Source organism: Crocodylus siamensis, chromosome 6 (assembly GCF_052110815.1).
Source record: "Crocodylus siamensis isolate JL-2025a chromosome 6, ASM5211081v1, whole genome shotgun sequence".
Taxonomy (NCBI): domain Eukaryota; kingdom Metazoa; phylum Chordata; order Crocodylia; family Crocodylidae; genus Crocodylus; species Crocodylus siamensis.
The window spans coordinates 19,187,176-19,202,746 of record NC_143400.1 but is presented as its reverse complement, the minus strand read 5'-3'; the positions used below and the strand labels follow the sequence as shown (position 1 = coordinate 19,202,746).

Below are 15,571 nucleotides of genomic sequence, written 5' to 3'. Positions count from 1 at the left end.
CCATATGGGGTGGGGGAGAGGCACGGACCCCTGGCCACGGGCTAACCCTCCATGGTAACCCCCCTTCAGCTGAGACAGAGTCAGCCTCATCCTCTCCGGATAGGGTTGCCCCCCACAGACTTGTTCTCTTCTGGCTTGCTTTTTAATTGAAAAACCATTTGAGTCATGTGTCTCACATCCAACATTACATTCATAGGCTGCTGTCCCAACAACAGCTCCCTTTACCGCACCAGGAAACTTCACAAAATAACACCATCTGTCAATAGGTATGAAAATTAAAAACCCACATCAACAATGCTAGAAAATATATTATTTTTTCCTATACATTAACAAAATAGTGCTAGTTTTGTGATGAACATTAAAAAATATGCTAGTTTTGCTATGTTAAAAAACAAATATGAATTAATCCTTGGTAAACATCCTTAGAAAGTACATACAGAAAAAAGTTAGCACTTTTTCCTATTTGTTTCAAGTCAGTGGAAGAAGCAGCACCAGTTTTCACATGTGCAGTGTGACCCCCTGGCAGAGGTGTAAAGACAGCAGGGAGTCAGGTAAACCCTGAAGAGGGGCTAGGAGATCCGCTTTCACATTTATGAAGACAAGTCTGGTTTAAAAAGGAAAGTGAGGGAAAAGAAGTGTCCCTCAGGGACTTTTCTGAGAATTCCTTGGGTAGAGTGAGACAGAGAGAGGGATTGTCATAGTGTGCATAGAAAGTGCAGTGAGGGGGTCTGGAAGGGACCTCCCCAGAGAAAAGTCAGAGCCATAGGGAACTGGGCCTGGAAAGGCCGCCCTGTCCCCTGCACCAAGATCACATCCAGTCCAAGCCTGCCTGAAGCAGCTCCAGCCTTGCGCAAACCAGTCCACATAAACCTGTATCTGACTTCTGAGCAACACATGGGCACCAGATGTCACCTTGGCCTCAGGGAAAGTGGGGGGTCACAGCAACCAATCTCCTGCTGCTGTGAAAGGTTGGTAGTAGACACTTAAGAGACCCCAGGCCAAGGCCACACCCCTGCTGTAGAGGACAACCCCCCCCCCCACTCCAGACCAATTTGCCGTGGGGTGTGGTGGGAGGGAAATTCCTTCCTGACCCTGTTCTGGTGTCCAGTTAGGGGAGACTTAAAACCCCTTGAGACACATCTCATGCATGTCTGGGTTGCTTCCCATCAGGCAGCAATCCACCTTCCCAACTCACTGCATGATCAGCCAAGCTCAGGGCCAAACCCCACCTCCTCAGTGCTATTGAATGTTGTGCATGTGCGAGAGGGAAAATATTGTTCACTGCCAGGTTCCTGCACATGGTGGGAAGGTTAGAGGCAGATGTCTTCCTGGTGTTATAGCCCCTGGGAAAAGATTTACAAAATGAGCTTATTCCTTCACTTTTAAGTTAACCTCCCACCCTTTGCCAGTACTTCATAGAAATGGAGTGTATAGGACAGACCTGCTGCCGTTGACCCCCCTCATATCTTAGAGACCCCGTTTCATCAACCTTGGTCCCTACACACAGATGAGGCCTTTCAGGGTTGTTCTTGGGTCTGAAGCTCTGTGCGCCTTGGGGCTGGGAAAGATGTAGTGTGGCCACCTCCTGGGAGCCCCATTAGACCCTTGGCAAGGGGTGGAGAAATCCAAGGAAGCAAGCAGAGATCATAAATAACACTGGTCTGGTTGGAAAGAGTTGCCCTGAAGGTGGGGAGGGGGGCCTTCATCCTCCACCTCACACCTATGAGGTAATATGGTTTGTATAACACAGATAAATTGGCTCTGCTTTGCTGTGGGCTGGAAGTGGAATTTCTCCCCTGGCCACCTGTAATTACAACAATGAAGACCCAGGTTTCCAGCTCAGAGTGGGGAAGACAAGAAAAGATGCAGCTTGGCTGTGACAGAAGTGCTCTAAGCTCCCTGTCACCCCACACCTGGGCTAGGCCCAGCAGCCCTCTGGGATCTAGGGAGTGGTGGTAATGATGATCTGCAATAGCAAGGCCTGACTACACTGCAGCCACTCTTCTTGAGCTCCTCATCCTCTAGGTAAAAGCAGATCTTAGAAGTGAGGACTTGTTGTTAGATGCTCCAAGCCAGCAGCACACAGCAGAACTGCGTTGGCCTTTCCCTGCCTGTCCCCCGTGCGTCCTGGCACCCAGGTCCCCGCCACCAAGCTTGACAGGACACACCCAGGCTCATGCACAGTCGAGGAGGGTTGGACCCACACATTCTTGTAATGCTTCGAGTGCTCCTGCAGGGAGAAATGAGACAGTCCGTGGTGCAGCACATCCACCCCAGAGCCAACTGCAGCAGGGGCCCCATTATACCCAGCCCCACTGCCCATCCCAAAGCCAGCTGCATCAGCCCTGTATAATCAGCCCCAGCGCCCCACCTCAGATGCAGCATCTCAACCCCTTGTTACAGCCAGCCATGACACTTCACTCCAGAGCCAGCCGCACCACTAGCTTTTCCCTTGTATACCTGTCTCATGTCAAAGCTGATCAGCTGCCGACTTCTGTAAAGAACGAAGGTGACACATGCCGAGTGGCTGAGGGGGCTGGAGACAATTGTCCCTGCGGGCCTTGCCTTTGTAGGAGGAACCAGAGAAGTAGCCACAAACTTGGAGGAGCTGGAAGTTGCAGGAGACAAGCAGATGCTGTTTGGCAGGGATGGGGGTGGGCAGTCCACATGTGGGGCAAGACCCCTCCCAGCCGGTAAGACAGCACTGAGCACTAGGTACAGCAGGGAGCTGAACTGCAGCTGACTCGGGGGGTGGGCATTGGCCTGGGTGTAACCTGGCTGGGATGCGGCTGGCTCTGGGGTGACGCTGTGAAACGGGGCTCAGCCTTTCAAACCAAGCTCTACCCTGCTCTCACCCACCAGTCCCTGTTCCCCTCTTAGAGCTCGGACAGAACCCAAGTGTCCAGGCCCCCAGCTCCCCCTCACTGCTTACAGGAACTGGAGGAAGATGTCAGCGTCTTATTCTTCTGTAACTGTGTGTTGTGCGTCCCTGATGTCTTACACAGCCACACCGTCACTGCTATCACTGGCACCAGCACCAGGAGGCAGACTGGGAGGGGAAGCAGTGGTAAGAGGCAGCAGCGAATGCAGTGCAAACACCTCTCCTCACTCCTGGACACCTGCCCCCAGGGGCATATCCAACCTAACCCCTGCCTGAGGCAGCAGGATCAGCCCCATGCAGGCCAGACTGCCCCATCCTGTAACCCCTTCCTACAGCTGCTGTCACCCCCAGGCCTTGCCCCCACCCCTGCCCTGGGGACAGCAGGAGGGCCACATCCCTATATCCTGCTGCTGGAGGGAGTGAATCATACATGAGATCCAAGGCCCAGGCCGTGTCCCTGCTGCAGAGGGAGGGAAACCCCCCAGGATGAGGAGGGGCAAATCCCTGCCTGCCCCCAATGGTGCAACTCTGAGTGGTGGGGCAAGACCCTTCAGCCAGGACTGTGCAGGGCTGGTCCCAACAGGAGCACTGGCAGACCCAGTCCCCAGCCCAGCCCAGCTTATAGCCAGCACCCAGTCTCTGGCAGGGCCTTATTCCCCACAAAACCCATGCAGCAGGCAGGGGGCACCCAGCAGAGCCCAGGAATCACAATGCCAAAATTGTCACCTACCAACATATTTCTTACATGGGTTTGGACACAACTGACATTTCTTCTTCAGTATCTCTATCATCTCCGCTGCCCCTCATCTAGTGACTCTGGCCTGTGGCAAACTGGGTCCTTCCTGCCAGCACAGGGGAGATCAGGGGTGCCACAGCCCTACCCCAACTCCCCAGAACAGACAGAATCCAGGCATCCAGGCCCCCAGAACTGGGAAGAGAAACCAGACACCTGGGCACTCAGAGAAGGCGAACAGAAACCAGGCACCTAGACTCCTCCCCAGGGGAGCTGTACCCAGACAAGCCCCCTATTTGCTCCCCCCCACAACATTAGTGAGGCAAGCACACCGTATGCATGCGCATGTGAACTGACCAGAGTGCATGTGCCTAGTGAGGGCACCAGTGTGCATGTACATGTGCATCTAGTGAGGCCACCAGTGTGTATGCATTTGAGTGTCTAGTGAGGTCAGTACACTGTGTGCATATGTGTGTTCATAGGGCACTCCCCACCATACAGACGCACCCCCACACACACTGCCATATATGCAGACCCCCATACACCCATCCCACACAGCCGAGCCAGCTTCACCCACAACCCCCCAAACCCCATCCTCACCTAGCCACCCCCCCCACCCCCCACACCCTCCCCCACATACCCCCAGTCCCCCAAAAACCTATCCCCACCCCCATGCCCCCCACACCTCCAGTTTACAAGAGTAAGACTTCATTTTCAGCTAATATATGCAATCACTTCCATGCACACTACACAAACACATGTCAATCAGGACAAAACAATTTTTTATAATCATATAAATGGATGTTTTAGAAGTTTGATTTTTAGAATATAATTTGGCATTTTTCTCATTCTGAGATGGCCAAACCACTGGCTGAAAGGAGTACTTCGGGAGGCAAAGGTTGGGGGTTAGGGGGCAGGGCTTCAGGTCCCAAGATGGCAACCAGGGGGCGGGACTCCTGTCAAGGGGCAGGGCTAACCATGCAGCCCTCTGACAGCTTGTCAAAACTGAGTAAGCAGCCCTCTGCCCGGAATAATTGCCTGCCCCTGCCCTAAAGGGAACCCATGTGTTCAGGGACCCAGGCTCCAGCCACAGCCAAGGGCAGAACCCAGGTATGTGAGCTGGGGAGAGACCCCAGGTGTCCAGGCGCCCCCTGCCTGTGCAGGGGACCTGCTGAGTGAGGCAACCAGCGTGCGTGTGTGGGTGGGGGGGTGGGCAGGGAACAGCTAGAGCAGCCCAGCTGTGCTTGAACAAGCCCCTATTCTCTGCCACCTTCCCCAGCACCTGGGAGGAGAGAGGCTTCTTCCCCCCAACTGCACTTGGGGCATATTTTGGTATCCAGAAAGAGGGAATTTTGGTACCTGCTTGTGATGACCCATTTCCTGTCTGCAGAGCTTGTCTGCTTTTAACTGAGGTCTTGCTGGTTATTTCTGGTCAGGACTGGATTAACTTTTTAGCAGGCCCTACCCAAACAAAACTGTGGGCCCCTAGCTGAAGGTGACATTTTTATATCACTTTGTTTTACTCAATAATTTTAATAAGTAAAATAAGCAAACTGGGCCCCTTCTCCACTAAGGGTCCTAGGCATGTGCCTAGTTTGTCTATGTCTTACTGTGGCCCTGCCACCAATGCCTGTGTCTGCTGGGTGAGAGTGGGGGGCTGGGTCCTAGATGCCTGGGTTGTCAGTGGAGAGGGACCCATAAGGCAATGGAGAAGACCCTAGGGCCTGAGCGAGACCCCGCAGGGACTCACCTGGCAGGAGTACACAGTCCTGGGGACCCAATTCCGGTCACCGCTGTTGTTCACCACATCCATGTCCCCAGGATGAAACTGCCGGGGTGGGGCTTCGGCATTGAAAGCCTGGCTGCCTGCAGCTGCTTTAAGGTTCACATTCATTAGGATATCTGCCAAAGGATTTGAAAGCATCTGAGGCCAGGGTGGAGGATATTTGCTGGAAGTACAGCCACATATGGTTCTTGAGTGACTCATGAATTTGGAATCGATTTGGCTGATTTGATGGAAACATAAAAAATTGTCCTTAAAAAAGAATTAAAAAAAAAATTCAGTCAGCCTTGTCACATGCCAAACATAAAATTATTGTCTTGGAAGCTCAAATGGATTTCTTGATGAACTGGTACACTGCCAAAGCCCACTCTCCAGAAAGTATGTAAGTAAGTCTGGAGCAATACCCAAGGGTTTCACCATTTCCAAGGCTCAACATGGCAAAATTCTAGAAATATTTTTTTGAGCTGCTCTTCTGGAGCCGCTTTTAAAAATTAAATGTTAAAATAAATTAGTTGCTAAGTCCTCAGATCTGTGGGGAAGGCGATTACATGCCTCCATGCCAAGCCCAGACGCAGGTTTGGCCAAACCCATCAACTGCCCCAGACAGAAAGGGGGCCCGAAAACAGTAATTTTTTTTTCTGTTGTCTGATTATCATCATCGTTATCGCTGGCAAAGGGAGGCCTGATACTAAACTTTTGCCAGGGGCCACTAGGAGTTCAAGTACGGTGCTGCTCCCTGCCAAAGAGCTGCAACCAATGTTTCTGGTGGTTCATTAAAGTGGACTTTCAGACTTGACTTGTCTTTTTTTTTCCCCCTTTTTTTTTTAAACTTTTATTTGGCACGCCATGGGGCTGCCTTTATTCCTAATGGGTGCAGGCCTTTGTTCTACAGGTGTCTGAGAACATGTGTCCCCTGGGGGGCAGTGTGCCTGTGCATGTCCTGGACACCTGGGGTGTGCTGTGTGTAGATGCGCATGTACACAATAGATGCTCCAGCTGCATGTGCATACATGCATACGTACTGGCTGTGTGCATGTGCCATATGTGTACATCTGACAGCTGTGTTGGTATACATGTGCATGTGTTTTCGGCACTGGGTTCTTAAATGACTCATGGTTTTGATCTCATTTTGAACTATTATGGAATTGCTTCTACATATATACAGAACACGCACACACACACACACAAATAAGGAGAAAAATATTGGTGACAACCCCCACAAGCCAAAATAAGTACCTGACCCTGGCCCAGCAGATAAATCTGTGTAGAAGGGCAGGGGCAGATCAAGGTACCCACAGTGAGGGAGGAAGTGGGGCTGGGGTGAATGGGGCCCTGGGGCCAGTGCATAGTTGGGAGGTCCACCATGTGGCCCTGCAGCTCCCAAGGCAGTGGTAGCAGGGTGCAGAGCCCCAGCCCGCAGTGGGCAGCCTGCCCCCATCCTGTGCACAGATCTGGGCGGGGCACATGCCCCCATGCCTCCCCCACATACTGGTACTTGGCTCCTATGTGTGTGGGCAGTGGGATGGTCACTGATGCCCCCGGCCCTTGGGACTTTATGGAGCTGGCGGGCAGCTGAGTGAGGTCAAAGGGGCTTTTGCAATGCAGCCCCCTGATTTCATGCCCATGCCCCTCTGCCCTGTTTTGCAATATGATCCCCCGCCCTTTCGCCATACAGGTCCCGCTGGCATGCACTGCCCCACCCCCCCATGCACGTGCTTGCAGCCCCCCGCCGTTTTTGCAGCGCTACCTCCCCCGAAAAATAAAACTACCGTGCAATCAACGAGCCCCTACAGCCCGGACGAGCAGCCCGGGTACAAAAGGGGCGCGGACCGGAAGCGCCCCGTCCACAGTACAGCCGGGTCAGCCCCCTCGGCAGCCGCTACATAGGCCCCACCCGGAGCGGAGATAAATCCCTCCACGCCCCTTCCATGCACCCGGGACTACTTTGCAAAGGGAGGAGGAGCGAAGGCCCCTGTGCAAGGGAGGGCGGGGCTTCCTCGGATCTGTCGCGCTCCTATTGGCTGGCCCCGCCTTGGCAAGTCATTGCCTGAGGGGACTATTTTTACCGGCGGAGAGACACAGAGAAAAACCTTTTTCGGAAAAAGTTTTCCACGGCGGCAGCGGGAAGGCGTAATTTCCTGTCTGGAGGCTACAGGCCGTGAATGGGGGGTCGGGGCTCTGAGGGGCTCGGCCTCTCCCGGGGAGCCCTTCCCCTGCCTTGTGCCTTGACAATTCAGGTTGACAGCGAGCTCGGGAGGTCACACGCAGTCCAGTCCCTGCTCCGAGCAGGACCAGCCCCAACGACATCGTCCTAGCCGGAGGGGCTTTGTCTCGCTGGACCCTAAAACCTCCAAGAATGGAGACTCCCCCACCTCTCTGGGGAGCCTGTTCCAGTGCTTCACCACCCCCTCGGGAGAAAGTTTCTATTAATGTCCAACCTCAACTTCCCTTGCTGCAGCCTGAGCCCATTGCTCCTTGTCCTGTCATCTGCCCCCACTGAGAACAGTCCAGCTGCATCCTCTTTGGGACCACCCTGCAGGGAGCTGAAGGCTGCTATCAAATCCCCTTCAGTCTGCTCTTCTCCAGACTCAGTCAGCCCAGTTCTCTCAGCGGCTCCTCACAAGTCCTGTCCCCCAGTCCCTAGACATTTTCCTTGCCCTCTGCTGGACTCTCCAGCTTCACATCTTTTCTGGGTGTGGAGCATCTTTCACCTCAGGGCATGGAGGAGGCACCCACCCATCAGCAGCAGGGAGTGGAGAGCAGGGAGGGCATCACCATGTCTCCCCTCTGGTCTGTGTGTCCCTGCAGCCAGCTCCTCCCTGCCTCGCCGCAGGCAGGGGCAGGGGCAGGGGCACGCACACCTGCTCAGTCTAGCCAGGGGCTCGGGGCTGCAGAGAGAGCCTCTCCATCATGCGCAACCGGTGTCAATGGCATCCCCTGACCTGTGCCCAGGAGACCAAGGCTGTGGTGCTTCCCTGGCGCAGCAGATTGGTGCCTCAGCCTGTTATATGGTACCCCCCTGGAGGGTGTCTGGCTCCTGCAGCAGGAGCCCAGCCCTTGCCCCCAGACAGATGCATGGAGGGAAACCATGTGTACCCGACAGTGGTGGCAACAGCTGTTCTGTCTCTGGCCATGGGTCAGCGCACCCTTCCCCAGCTCGTGCCCCCAGGTCTCTGCACACACCAGCCTGTCCCTGTCACAGCATAAGTGGGCACCAGGGTAAGAAGAGCACTGCCACCCCCGTGCTGGCCCTGGCTGAGTGGCTCCAAGTGTTGCATTCCCGGGGCTCCCGCCTGTACCTCTGCCCAGCGCAGCCCCCTTCCCACCCTGCCTGCTGCTCCCTGCCCTGGGCCTCTGCAGGGCCGGCTCCACTTCTGCTGAGAGCCCCTGGGTGCCACACCTGCTGCAGCCTGGCAGGGAGGGGGGCACAGGCAGCTGCCCGGCCTGCCCCGGGGGTAGGGCCCTGCCAGGATCTTGGCTTGGTCTGTGGCTTGGCAGAGTCTTTAGGACAGGGGCTGGGCTGGAGCAGCCGTCATGTCCAGAGTAGCTTTGGGCCTGGGCTGGGAGGGTGCAGAAGAGCCCTTGCAAGAAGCAAGAGGGCCAAGGCCACCCTGGGGCAGGGACACAGGAGTGTGGCTGGCAGGGGGGCGGGCAGCTTGTCCTGCTAATCCCCTCAGAGGTGCCCGGGTTGGGGGAGCCCCAGCAGACTCCAGAGGGAACCAGTGGGAGGTCTCCAGGGTCCACGATGTGGGCGGGTGCTCTCACCTTTGCCCTGCCTGGTCCCTGTGTCCCTGCTGTCTGCCACCCCTCAGTGCTGCTGGCAAACATCCTCCGTAACCAGCCTCCCTGGACCACTCTCTGCAAGCCCTTGTGCCACGTGCTCTGGACTAACCACCACCACGCCTGGGGGCAGCTGAGCAAGTCCAGGCCAGGACTGCAGGGAAAAGTAGGGAGGGGGTGCAGAGGAAAGGTGCTGGCACAAAAGGGAGGGGGATGGGAGGGATGGACGGGGCTGGGACTGGGGGAGGAGCTGGTTGTAGGGTCAGAGGGGTCCTGGGATGGCCCAGGAGGGCAGTGAAGGGGCTGTCGCTCCCTAGTAGAGCTGGTTTGGACGCTGGGGCTGAAGCAAGGCAGGGAAGGGCTTGGAGGGCAGGAAGGGACCGGGTGATGGGAGGGGGTGCCAGTGGGTGCAGAGAAAGGGACAAGAGGGGAAAGTGGGGCCAGGAGGGAGGGAGGCAGAGGCCGAAGTGGGAGTTGAGGATCCCAGGGGGAAGGACCAGACAGACCCCCAGGCATGAGGGCCATGGCAGGCAATGACCATGGGGACTCAGAAGTCTGTGGGGGGGGGCAGCTGTGGAGTGCAGGGACCAGTCCCCGTCACCCCCCGGGTGCAGGCAGGGGTTGGGCTGAACAGGGCACAGCCCTGGGGACACCTCCAGGGCCGCAGAGTTGGGTCCCTGCTCCAGGCAGCTGCAGCATCCACTGCTCAGGCTCCGCTCCCGGGTCTCACTGCCCCACGAGGAGGTTGCCCAGTGCTGTGCTGCTCCTGCATGGAGAAACACTACTGTGCTTTCCAGCCTGGACTTGTCCCGGTGGTTTCACCTGCCCCTTTCTCCCATGACCTTGCTCTTCCCTTCCAGGGGCCATTCCCACCCTCCTCCCCAGCCCTGGGCTCCTGCGTTCCCAGGGTATGCAAGGCTGTAGTTGTGTCCCCTCAACCTTGTTCTCTGTGAATGGAGGCCTGAACTGTCCCATTGTTGCCCCCCCCATGGGGTCCGCTCTGTCCCTGCCCAGCCTGGCAGCCCCGGGCGGCAACTGCTCCCTGAGGCTGTGACCCTGACCCAGGGCCTGGATCTGCGTGTTTCAGGGTCTCATACTCTCCAGCTCATGTATGGCTGTGAGCTCTATGAAGATGTCAGCACTGGAGGCTACCTACATGCAGGGGGGCTACAATGGGGAGAGACTTCATCAGCTATGACCTGGGATCGCACACCTGGGTAGCAGCCCGGACACAGGCCCAGGTCACCCAGCGGAAGTAGAATGAGGATAAGGCCCTTCTTCAGCATACAAGAGCCTACCTGGAGGAGACCTGCATCATGCGGCCGTGGAAGTACCTGCAGCACGGGCAGGCAGCGCTGCAGAGAGCCTTGGTGTCACAGCCCAGGGCAGCACTGACCAGGGTACCCCCCAGAAATGTCTGCCCCATCCCCCTGTGTCCAGGGTAGTGAGCACTGCATCTCAGTCCTGCTGCTGGGCAAGACCCAAGCGCTACCGTGGGACACGGCGCCCCTGTCCCTGCCCTGGTCAGGCTTCCCAGCTGGGCAGAGCCCATGGGGTGTCCATGCCCCGGCCGTGTCTGAGAATCAGAGATCAGTCGTTTCAGACCCTGTTCCTGCAGCCCCGAGCCCAGTGCAGCCCTGTCTCCCACCCCCTGTGCTCCCACCCTGGTGCCGTCTGCTCTTTCCTGAAATGGGCACTGGAGCCAGTTCATGTGGTCCAGTGCAGGGCCCAGCCCGGCAGGGTGGATTGATTTAAATCAATGTGATTTAAATAATTGATTTAAATCATGATTTAAATCACCAAGCAAAAACTCTGATCTAAAGGATTGATTTAAATGAAGTTTCCCACTGATAGTTCTTCACATATTTCTTAAACGACGGTGCAAATCTGATCACTAAAACATGTTAATTTACAACTCGATACAGCATTTTACAACATCTGTCCTTAAACTCCTCTTTTGTAATTTTCAAATTTTATTAACTGTAACAGACAAGTCATCACAACATTAAAGGTATGCTGTCCTTAAAACTTCTACAACTAGATCTCATCTTTTCCACTCCCACTGTCATTTTTATTCACATACTGAAACAGTAATACGAGTTTTCCTGCTTTGTTAACTCCAGGTCGATTTCTTAGCTTTGAGTGAATAATACCAAACAATGAAAATATTCTCTCTGTGGCTGCAGAGGAAGCTACTGCTGTGAAAACTTGTCTTAGCAACTGAAGGACCTCTGTTTCAAGGTGCCAGGATAATGATTTCCACCAATTCAGGGACAAAACAAGGCCCTTCTTCAGCATACAAGAGCCTACCTGGAGGAGACCTGCACTCTGTAGCTGCAGAAGTACTTGAGCACGGGCAGGCAGCGCTGAAGAGCAGTGAGCCCCGGTGTCACCGCCCACGGCAGCACCGACCCAGGGTACACCCCGGAAATGCCCATCCCATCCCCCCTGTGTCTGGGGTGGTGAGCACTGCATGTCAGTCCTGCTGCTGGGCAAGACCCAAACGCTGCTGTGGGACACGGCACCCCTGTCCCTGTCCCTGTCCTGGGACAAAACATCATCAGTAAACATGTACTGTTTAAATAGTTCCCCTCCAGTCCTGAAATGTATTATGAATGGTGTAACTGAGAAGATTTAGTTGTAACTTTGTGATGAGATTTAATTGTAACTATTATTTTTTTAAACAAGAGAGAAAGTATTATATTGATGATTTAAAAAAAAATATCCAATTCTAATAAGAAAAAATCTGATTACATTTTTTTTTTTTTAAATCATTGATTTTTATCCACCTTGCAGCCCGGCCTCCTAGCAGGGTTCCTGAGGGTCCCCAGGGGCAGTCGCTCTAGCGGGTGTCTCCTCCATCCCAGGGCATCCTGAGGCATCGGTGAGAGACAGGCCACTGGGATAAGAGCAGGACGGGTGAGCGACCCCCGCACAAGGAGGGAGAAGAAACCTGGCGCTCAGGGAGGGAGGAGCTAACTGACCCTGCTGAGCGGGGAAGGAATTGTGGGGTCGGAGGATGCAGGGGGCACTGATGGGGAGGGGACACTTGGCCCCTGCAGTGTTGGGAGCAAGTCTGGGGGTTCCCGTAGCTCACAGGACCCATCCCTCTTCCAGAGTCCAACCAGATGCTGATCGTGGGCATCATTATCAGTGTTGTTGTGCTGGTCCTTGCTGGGATGGGCACAGCTAGATACTTCCTCAGTAAGTGCTGGGCGAAGCCCTTGGGGTCAGACCATGCCCAGGCCTTGGCATGGGGGAGCAGAGAGGGCTTCTCACCGCTGTGCCTGGGATCTGGGGGACAGGGGATTCTCGGGCTCCTAGGTCTATGTGCTCCCAGGGCGGCAGCAGCCAGACCCCAGCACCAGCGCTGCAAGGCTGCTTGTTGAGGGCCCTGAGGGCTGCTCTTGGGCTCCACATGGACCGAGCCCCACAGCCCCACCTTTTCCCGAGTGGTGGAGTCCTGACCCCACATCCCTGTCTGAGCCCCTGGCTCCATGCTGTGCAGGCAGCTCCTTCTGGGCTGTGGCCCCAGGTTGGCACCATCCCCAGTTGTGGAAGCAGCAGCAATCACTGACCTCTGCCTTCTCTCTGCAGCAAGTCAGGCAGCAGGATACAAAGCAGTGCCTGGTTAAAGCAAAGCCCCCTCCCCTCTCTACTCCTTACTGGTGCTGTGCAGCTCTTTGCAGAGCATCCCCGTGGGCAGATGGCCTCACCCAGCCCTGTGCTGCCTCCCTGCAGCTGCCAGGTGGTGCCGGGGAGCCTCGGCAGAGCCCTGGGTCTCGCTTCTGTCTGGGGAGTCACAGAGGTGCCCATCATAGTGGTGTCTGTATGTTCTTGCCAGCATTGGCTGGTGTGCCTGGGTCCCTGCACTTGAGGAGGTCTAACCCCCTCTTCCTTCTCTTTCAGTCTGGACAGTCTTGGAGAGAGAAGCCTTGCAGCACTCTGGTGAGTGTCAGTGTGATGGACCTGACCCGGGGGGGTGCTGCTGGGGCTTGGGACAGTGGGTAAAGTGGGGTGCTGTGGGCTAGCCCCAGGACAGGACAGTCCTCTGTGGGTCTCTCAGTTCCCCAAGTTTGAAGGGTGAAGAACCAGGCTAGGGAGGGACCGTCATGGTGCTGGCGTCATCTGTACCATCTGTCCCCGAGTGCCAACGGTGGCCCAGGCGGGAGCTTGGTGGCTCTGGGGGTGGGTGGGCTTTTAGCGTGTGGACCCTGGCCTGGGGGGCTACCTCGCCTCTGCCCTGTCTCCCATGGGCTGGGGCAAAGCTGTTTTCTGGGCTGGCGTCAGGTCTCACCCTGCCTCCTGTGGAGTTGGCAGCTCTGGCTGTGTGTGGGCCATAGGGCTCCTGGCAATGCCACCCACCGCAAGCCCCTGGGGAGGGGCAGAGGCAGGGGCAGGGGCAGGAGCCAGCTTGGGGGCACAGCTATCAGCCCCATGACCTGGCCAGGGTCTGTCAGCCAGTGCCTGGTCATCCTCACTGCAGGGCAGGGTGAGTGCAAGGGGCTTCTAGCTGCACTGGCATTTGCCTGTGCCCACCTGGCTCCCCTGAGCCTGGGATAGGAGTTGCAGGGTGGGGCTGGTAACCTGTTCCTAGTGAGAAAATTCTTCCTGAAGTCCAACCTCAACTTCCCTTCCTGCAGCTTGAGCCCGTTGCTCCTTGTTCTGTCATCTGCCCCCACTGAGAACAGTCCAGCTCCATCCTCTCTGGAGGCACCTTTCAGAGAGTTAAAGGCTGCTATCAAATCCCCGCTCAGTCTTTCCTTCTGCAGAATAAATCATCCCAGTTCCCTCAGCCTCTCCTCACAAGTCATGTCCTGCAGCTCCCAAATCATTTTTGTTGCCCTCTGCTGGACTCTCTCCAATGTGTCCGGATCTTTTCTGTGTGTGGGGGGGGGAGAGGGGGGGTGCAAAACTGGACACAGGACTCCTATGCAGCCTCCCCAGTGCCAAATAGAAGGGAAGAATCACTGCTCTCCATCTGCTGGCAACGTTCCTACCAACGCAGCCCAGGATGCCGTTAGCCTTCTTGGCAACAAGGGCACACTTCTGGCTCCTGTCCAGCTCCTTGTCCCATCTCCTCAGGGCCTGTTCTGCAGAGCTGCTGCCCAGCCAGTCAGCTCCCAGCCTGTCCCGGTGCAGGGAATTGTCCCATCCTCAGTGCAGGACTTTGCACTTGTCCGTGTTGAACAAACCCCTTATACAACAGGGATTGTAAAGACCCAGCTGTTCTGATCCAGCTGTTGCCCCCCAGTCTCAGACAACCTCAGCAGCTCACTTGTGAGGGGGGAGTGGAGCAGAGCCCTGATGCCTGGGTTCTCTATAGGATATGGGGGGAGGGCCTGGGAGGCTGCACACCTGGGTGCTCTGGGAGGGCAGGGTGCTGGGGATGAGAGCAGGGGGGTGATGAGAGCTGGCTACATCTCGAGCCCATCATGCCCAGAGCCACCTGCAGCCCAATCCTGGGTGAGGGGCTGCACTGTGGCCTGGGAGGTGGCGACATAGAAGAAGAAAGGAAGCCTTGCAGAGCTCTGGTGAGTGTTAGCGTGATGGAACCAACCTGGGGAAGGGCACTGGGGCCTGGGGTGGTGGATAAAGTGGGGAGCTGTGGGCTAGCCCCAGGAAGCTGCCTCAGGGCAGGACAATCCTGCTGTGGGTCTCTCAGGTCCCCGAGTCTGCAGGATGAAGAACCAGGCTAGCACTGGCCCGCCTGGGAGCTCGGTGGTTCCTGGTGATGGGTGCGTTTTTAGCATGTGGACCCCTGACCTGGGGGACTACCTCACCCCTGTCTCGTCTCCCATGGGTTGGGGCAGGGCTGTTTCTTGGGCTGGGGTCAGATCTCACCCTCCCACCTGTGGAGCTGGCAGCTCTGGCTCTGTGTGGGACCACAGGGCTCCTGGCAATGCCACCCTCTGTGCAAGCCCTTGGGGAGGGGCAGGGGCAGGGACAGAGGCAGGGGCAAAAGCCAGCTTGGGGGCGCAGCTACCGGTTTTGTGACCTGGCCAGGCCCTGCCAGCTGGTGCATGGTCACTGTCACTGTGGAACAGGATGAATGCAAAGGGTCTCCTGGCTGTGCTGGCAGCTGTTCATGCCCACCTGGCACCCCTGAGACACATTCCCTCTCTGAGCCAGCCCTGAGAGCCCTGAGTCACCCCAGGCTGGGCAGCCGAGGGGGCCAAGTGCCAGGAGAGCTGCGTGGCTGGGTCTGCGCCAGCCCCTGTGCACCTGGGGGAGAGGGGCAGAGCTGGGGTGTCCATCTTCCCCCCTAGGCAGCCTGGGCTCTGGGCCTGGGTGTCTCAGGAAGGGTCTGCAGCCCGGGCAGTGCTGGGAGCAGAGCTGGTGCAGCACAGGGCACCTGGCAGTGGGAGGTGTGTTGGGAAGGGACATCTATCTC

The 15,571-nt window shown here is 56.3% G+C and overlaps 1 long non-coding RNA gene across 5 annotated transcripts; it reads right to left on the bottom strand.

Annotated features, from left to right (window-relative positions):
- Positions 1-290: 290 nt before the first annotated feature.
- LOC149861415 (uncharacterized) lies at positions 291-7,290 on the bottom strand. Of its 5 annotated transcripts, none has more exons than XR_016443313.1 (4): positions 7,167-7,290; positions 5,365-5,649; positions 2,461-3,809; positions 291-2,230 (listed from the first exon to the last, which is right to left on the bottom strand). It is a non-coding gene; the product is annotated as an uncharacterized LOC149861415 (long non-coding RNA). The 5 variants fall into 5 exon arrangements; XR_016443314.1 differs by having other exon boundaries at positions 291-2,608; positions 2,933-3,809; XR_016443312.1 differs by having other exon boundaries at positions 291-3,809.
- Positions 7,291-15,571: the final 8,281 nt, after the last annotated feature.